Source organism: Rhinolophus ferrumequinum, chromosome 2, assembly GCF_004115265.2.
Source record: "Rhinolophus ferrumequinum isolate MPI-CBG mRhiFer1 chromosome 2, mRhiFer1_v1.p, whole genome shotgun sequence".
In the NCBI taxonomy this organism is placed as follows: Eukaryota; Metazoa; Chordata; class Mammalia; order Chiroptera; family Rhinolophidae; genus Rhinolophus; species Rhinolophus ferrumequinum.
The window spans coordinates 50923580-50930926 of NC_046285.1; positions in this window are offsets into that span (position 1 = coordinate 50923580).

Here is a 7347-nt window from a genome sequence, read left to right on the forward strand (position 1 = left end):
CTGTCTTGGCTTGCACTGCTACTGCAGCCACAGTGGGTCTGAGAGGGATCTCTGCAGGTGCCCTGGGTTCATTCCTGAAGATGCTGGCAGGCAAACATCACCCTTCCATGGAAAAAGTAACAGGACAGTAACTGGGCCCTGAGTTTATTCCTGCAATAAACTGAACACCAGGCATAGTCCTTGTTCTGAGAGAAAGTATAGAGTAATACAGAGAGGAGTGAGTTCTGCTAACTTATGGACCCCTATTCTCCACAAAAACCACATATTCAATATCTGTACTCACTACATTCCTAGTTTCCTTCCTCCCTCCCTTCCCTCAGTGAGTAATGAACAATTTCTATACTTTTCTCTGGAGAAAAGATAAAAAGACATATCCCTTACCCATTAGGTGGTTTAGAATTTACACGGTCCTTGCACTTCTTATCTGTGCCAATTAAATCATAAAGGGACCAAATGCAGGCGGGAGGGAGGAAGGGGAGAGGATAGAAATCCCACAAACTGATTACTATTACTATGAATATTAATGTCAGCAGAAATGTTTTAGACAAATCAAACAGATAAAATCAGTGGTCTTACATTGACAAAGTAGAAACTTCCTTTGAATGCTCCACAAGGTGATAAACAAGGTCATTCAGTAAGACTCTACCCTGAGTAGCATTGGTGTCAGCCATGTTTGTTTTGCTCTATTGCACCTCCACCTTTTTCGTCATCGTGTTTCTCTATCCTGTCCTGCCACAGCCTAGTGCCTTGGATGTCCCTCACGTTTCCTTGAAGCCCCTGTCCAGTGTCCTTCCAGGAAAGCCCCCTCAGCCAATATCCGTAAGACTAGACTATCCTGATTTCACACACACACACACACACACACACACACACACACACCCAAAAAACTCTTTCCTGGGGTCCTGTTGTTTCCCAAGATGACGATTAGCTAATTAGACAAATGAATCTATCTGTGGCTGGTACATTTATGGCTTCTCTTGAGTTAATGTGCCATGCCTTCTGTCAGCGTGTTTTAAGTTTATTGCAACTGAGGATGACTCTGTCTGATTTAAGGAGTGTGGGGATTTAGTAAAAGGATATTGGGGAGATCTCGGTTCTCTGGGAAGGCTGAGGAACAGACTTGGTAAACGAGCAGGAATGGGGGATGCTACGCAGCAGCTGGGACCACAGCCCAGATCACGTCATAAACAATAATTGTGAGACTGTGACTGTAGCCAACCCTTACTACTGGACACCACAGTTTGCGCCGCGGACACTGACAGCTCTGGACAGCGCCACTGACACAAGGATCACTGCCATGGCTGCCACCCACTGCCAAAATAAACGCTCTCCCAAACTGCTGTCTTGTGTCACTAGCTCCCGATGTGCAGTCTGGAGCAAGTGGGCCTGGTCGGTTGACCTTAGTTCACGTGCCCTTACCCTGAATACAGAGAGGCTGGGATAGCAAATGCTGTACATTCTGGTAAGGCTTCTATAGCAGAAAATGGGCGCTGCTTCCTAGGAATACTTATAAGGGGTGGAGTTCTCAAAACAGGAAGGTAAGTTTGATGTTGAGAAGACAAAAGAAAGACAAGTGTGCACCACACCCTGTTAGGCAGCGTGTACATTTCAGCAGAGGACTTCTTGAAGCAAATTTCTAATATAAAGGAATGACTCAGATGAGAGAAACTTCAAGCAGAACTTCAGGACACAAGGGAGATAGTTGGGGTCAGGTAGGCCTTTTTGTTTTATTTTTTAAGATTTGTATTAAAATATAGGTAGCATACAACATTATATTAGTTTCAGGTGTACATCATAGTTATTCAGCAGCACCCAGCTGGTACTAATCATAGTTATTGCCATATTATTGATTACATTCCCTATGCTAAAGAAGTGATCTAGTCCAGCAACCATCTGACACTGTACCATGCTATCACAATATTATTGACTATATTCTCTATGCTTTATATTATAACCCCAAGACTTCTTTGTTTTATACCTGGAACTTTCAACCTCTTATTCCCTTTTATCTTTTCCTGCTCTTTTTAATTTTTCAATTACAGCTGACATTCAATATTATTTTATATTAATTTCAGGTGTACAGCATAGTGGTTAAACATTTATATAATTTAAGAAGTGAACGCCCTGACTAGTACCCACCTGGCACTGTACATAGTTATTACCATATCATTGACTGTGTTCCCTATGCTTTACTTTATATCCCTGTGACTATTTTATAACAACCAGTTTGTATTTCTTAATCCCTTCACCTTTTCACCCTGCCCCCAAACACCCTGCCATCTACCACTCTGATAGATCCATTACCTATATGACATGATATATAGTTATTACAATATTATTGGCTATATTTCTTATGCTATACCCTGCATCCCCATGACTACTGTGTAACAACCAATTTGTACTTCTTAATCCCTTCCCTTTTACACCCACCACCAACCCCCCACCCATCTGGCAACTATCAAAATGTTTGTTCTCTGTGTCTATGAGTTTGTTTCTGTTCTGTTTGTTTATTTTGTTCTTTACATTTTGACATTTGTCTTTCACTGTCTGACTTACTACACTCAACACAATACTCTCTAGGTCCATCCTTGTTGTCACAGATGGCAAGATTTCATTATTTTTTAGGCTGAGTAATATTCCACTGTATATATGTACCACCTCTTCTTTATCCATTCATCCATTCAGGGACACCCAGGTTGTCTTCATATTTTCACTATTGTAAATAATGCTGCAATGAAAATATGGATGCAGAACATCCCCTTGAAGTAGTATTTTGGGTTTCTTCAGATAAATACCCAGAAGTGGGATCACTAGGTCTCCTTCTTTGCCACTTTTATAGTCTTTGTTTTAAAGTCTATTTTGTCTGGTATAAGTATTGCTACCCCAGCTGTTTTGTTTGTTTGTTTCCATTTTCATGAAATATCTTTTTTCATCCCTTTACTTTCAGTCTGTGTGTGTCTTTCAAACTGAAGTGAGTCTGTTGTAGGCAGCATATGGAAGGGTCTTGTTTTTTCATATGCAACCCACCTATCTTTTAATTGGAATATTTAATCCATTTACATTGTAAGTAATTGTTGACAGGTATTGCCATTTATTATTCACATATATATATATATTTTTTTGTCTTAATGAAGTCCCTCTAAGATTCCTTGTAAAACTAGTTTGGTGGTGATGAACTTCTTTTGCTTTTTCTTGTCTGGGAAGCTCTTTATCTGTCCTTCGATTCTAAATGATAGTTTGTAGGTCCTTTGTTATAGGTCCTTGATTTTCATCACTTTGAAAATTTCCTGCCAATCCTTTCTGGTTTCTGTTGAGAAATCAGCTGACAGTCTTACGGGAGCTCCCTTGTAGGTAACTGCTTTTTTCTTACTGCTTTTAAGATTCTTTCCTTGTCTTTAACCTTTGGCATTTTAATTATGATGTGTCTTGATGTTGGCCTCTTTGGGTTCATCTTGTTCGGGACACTCTGCACTTGCTGGATTTGTATATCTATTTACTTTGCCAGGTTAGGGCAGTTTTCCAACATTATTTCTTCATATAGGTTTTCAATTCCTTGCACTCTCTCTCTCCTCCTCCTAGTACTCCTATAATGTAACTGTTGGTGTGCTTGATATTGTCCCAGAGGTCCCTTAAACTCTCCTCAGTTTTTTTGGTTCTTTTGTTTGTTTGTTTGTTTTTTGCTTTTCTGCTTGGGTGTTTTCTGCTATCTTATCTTCTAACTTGCAATTTGATCCTCTACTTCATCTAATCCACTGTTGATTCCATGTAATGTATTCTTCATTTCTGTTATTGCATTCTTTATTTCTGAGTCGTTACTTTTTATGTTTTTGTGGGGACAGAGCCCCAAAAAGCAGTTTCCAGGCTCTCGGCCTCACATAGAAAGGTGCTGGCTCAGGTAGTAAATGGCCGTCGACTGTGATCAAATGGCCATCAGCTGTGGCTAGTTGGCCGTCAGCTGTAACCAGTGAGCAATTGGCCACTAATATAACTGCTGTGGCAAGGCTAGCAGAGGATGGGGGCTAGCAAGAAGATGGTGGCTGAGTCTGCAAGCGGCACAGTGAGGGTTGAGAATTGTGTTGCTCCTGGTTCCTGTGTCTCCAACCCAGCTGCCAGCGAGAATGTAGTGGTATGACTCCCCTACCTATGGCTCCGTGGGTGTTCCTGTTTGGCCTCACCATGTCCTGCGTTCTTATGTGGGGAGCGGGAGCAGAGACCCCACAGGACACCCCGCACAACACTTGGCGTAGTCGGCAGGATCCCCTGCACTACACATGGCGCAGCGAGCAGGGTATGGTGCCGGCCAAAGCCCTCCGAAGGGTGGTGGAGCAGTTTGTGCGTACGAACATTCAGTTGCAGGAAGACCAGGAGGAGCAGCTGCCTGAGAGCTGGAACCCCGTGGAGGGGTGGGAAGACGTGGACGGTTCCCCAACCAGCAGAGGCCGGAGAAAGCGAAGGTCCTTGCAGCCCTGTGGGCTGGGAAGTGCTTGCTGAGGCAGCCCGGATGCAGGACTTGTAGTCCCAGGAGGAAACTCTTGTTGAGTCCTCCGTGGGAGCTGAGGGTGAGGTCAAGGTCATCCCTCACCCCCAGGACAGCCCTGGCGAATGACTATGGACTATGGGGAATTGCCTTCCATCCCTAATTTAATGGACCACTTAACTGTTTGGGAACATACCACAATGTAGTGGAACTGGTGGATGTTTGCTTTTGTGTCTTGACCGGCTGCCATCGAGAATATGTAAGCACCTTGACTGTGAGCCGCTGTTGTTCCAGCACGATACCCTGAGAGGCCCAGAGAGAGTGGCAGTGCCCTGAGAGCCCTGGCTGTGTCCAGGAAGTCTGGCTGAGCCCAGAGAGAGTGGCAGTGCCCTGAGAGCCCTGGCTGTGTCCAGGAAGTCTGGCTGTGTCCAGAGAGAGTGGCAGTGCCCTGAGAGCCCTGGCTGAGTCCAGGAGGTCTGGCTGTGTCCAGAGAGAGTGGCAGTGCCCTGAGAGGCCCTCGTGTGCCCGGGTAGACTAGTGGTACCCTAAGAAGTCCAGGTGGCTGTGCCCAGAAGTACTGGTGGTGCCCTGAGAAACCCTGGCTAGACTAGTGGTACCCTAAGAAGTCCAGGAAGTCTGGCTGTGCCCAGAAGTACTGGTGGTGCCCTGAGAAACCCTGGCTAGACTAGTGGTACCCTAAGAAGTCCAGGAAGTCTGGCTGAGCCCAGAAGTACTGGTGGTGTCCTGCGAAACCCTGGCTGTGTCCGGGGAGACTAGTGGTACCCTAAGAAGTCCAGGAAGTCTGGCTGTGCCCAGAAGTACTGGTGGTGCCCTGAGAAACCCTGGCTGTGTCCGGGGAGACTAGTGGTACCCTAAGAAGTTCAGGAAGTCTGGCTGTGCCCAGAAGTACTGGTGGTGCCCTGAGAAACCCTGGCTGTGACCAGAGAGCTTGGCTGTGTCCAGGAAATAGCATTCACCTCCAGGCTCCTCGCACAGGGCCCCTCGTGGAAGACGCTTGTCGCGTAGATTGTGAGGCGAGACGCTGTAGGGGTGGAATGTGGGGACAGAGCCCCAAAAAGCAGTTTCCAGGCTCTCGGCCTCACATAGAAAGGTGCTGGCTCAGGTAGTAAATGGCCGTCGACTGATCAAATGGCCATCAGCGTGGCTAGTTGGCCGTCAGCTGTAACCAGTGAGCAATTGGCCACTAATATAACTGCTGTGGCTACGCTAGCAGAAAAAGGGGGAGCTAGCGAGAGTATGGTGGCTGAGCCTGCAAGCGGCACAGTAAGGGTTGAGAATTGTGTGGCTCCTGTTTCCTGTTTCTCCAACCCAGCCACCAGTGAGAGTATAGTGGTATGACTCCCCTACCTATGGCTCCGTGGGTGTTCCTTTTTGGCCTAGCCATATCCTGCGTTTTTGTGTGGGGAGTGGGACCAGAGACCCTGCCGGATGCCCCGCACGACACGTGGCGTAGTCGGCAGGATCCCCCACATGACAGTTTTCTATCTCCATTTTTATGTTTCCTATCTCTTTGTTGAAGTTCTCCCTGAGATCATTGAGCATCCTTATAACCAGTGTTTGGAACTCTGCGTCTGGTAGATTGCTTGTCTCCATTTTGTCTGGTTCTTTTTCTGGAGATTTCTTCTGTTCTTTTATCTGGGACATGTTTCTTTGTCTCCCCATTTTGGCTGCCTCCCTGTGTTTGTTTCTATGTATTAAGTAGGGTTGCTATGTCTCCTGGTCTTAGTAGAGTAGCCTTATGTAGTAGTTGTGCTATGGGGTCACCTGAGCTGTGCACTCCAGGTGTGTCCTTTGTGTGGGTTGTGTGCCCTACTCTTGTAGTTGAGCCTTGGTTGCTGTTTGCAAGTCAATTGGAGGGATTGACCCTTGGGCTCATTTGTTGTGAGGACTGGTTGTGACTGCAGTGGAGGAGTTGTGGTGCAGGGGCTGACCCTACAAAGGAAGATCTGCCTCAGCAGGGCTCTTGTGCCTTTAGGGTGTGTCATCCTTGGAGGTGGCTGGATAATGCTCCTGCTCGTTTCGAAGCTTGCCACTGGGCACACCAGCCCCAGGTCCACTTGGGAGAGGACACACTATAAGTCAATTTCAGCCACAGTCCATGCCCCACCGAGGGCCACCCAGCAGGAGCCACAAAGCAATCCATAGGTGGACACTTCTCCTGAGATACTTGGAAGTGAGTCGAGAGGCCAAGCTGTGAACCAAGGCCGGCTACCGGTCATGCTGGGCTTAGGACTGCTCAGACAGAGGTATGGGACACACTCGAGCCATATGCTGCTTGTCTGGGTTCCTCAAACCTTTGAGAGACCTTAAGAAAGTCTGTAGAATGAGCCAAGGCAGGCGGTTTGTATGAAAAAGCTATTGGAAGTGGCTTGGGCGGGGTAAATAATGGAGTTAGCCAGCTTGATGGAGACTCAGATATGGCAGCCTCTTGTGTCTGCATGCCAGGAAGGGAGAGGGCTCAACAAAGAAACAGCTCCTCTGTCCAGGAGAAAGCTGCCCCTTCAGCCCCGGTCCTAAAGCCTGACAATTTAGTCTCCCCCTGCCCCATATGTCCCTGTCACCTGTCCAGCTGCTGCCCCAGTGCTGGAGCTCAGAGCCAGTGATTCCATCAGTGAGTAAGTCCAGCGTGGTCACTTTAAGAGGAGCGGCTGGGACTGCAGCCGCCCTCTGTTTCACTCAGCTAGCAGTCTCTGCTGGTTTTCACCACCAGAAATTATGGGGCCTTTTCTCCCTGACACTGGAACCCTGGGCTGAGGAGGGGTTAGCACCCCTCAGTCCTCCAGGTGGGGACCTCCACAGCTGAGATAGCCCTCCCAATTTTTAATGGTCACATGCAGGTGTGGAACCAG